We start from the raw sequence: 339 nt of genomic DNA on the forward strand, positions 1-339 counted from the left end.
GGGGTGTGTGTGCCCGTTTACACCTGTATCTAGCCCTACCACATGCATGTATTGATCCGGTATATCCGTGACACACCTGTGACACGCTCACCGCTGTGCTTTTGGCAGGTTCGGCCCCGCTAAACAGCCGATGAGCTCTGCAGACAGGGCAGGCAAGCCCGGTGGTGCCTGTTGCAATGGAGCGTCTGTGCCCACAGCCCCTTGCTGGGCAGGGAGGTTTGCAGGGGAAGGAGGTTCACCCAGCGAGCGTGTCACTGTGTGTGTCGGGGAAAAGCTGCCTCTGCAGGTCAGGAGTCTGACATTTGGGGTCTGACTGGGGTTCCGAAGGAGACAGAAGGG

The sequence above is a fragment of the Chaetura pelagica genome, unplaced genomic scaffold, assembly GCF_000747805.2.
Source record: "Chaetura pelagica isolate M959 unplaced genomic scaffold, ChaPel_1.0 scaffold24, whole genome shotgun sequence".
Taxonomy (NCBI): domain Eukaryota; kingdom Metazoa; phylum Chordata; class Aves; order Apodiformes; family Apodidae; genus Chaetura; species Chaetura pelagica.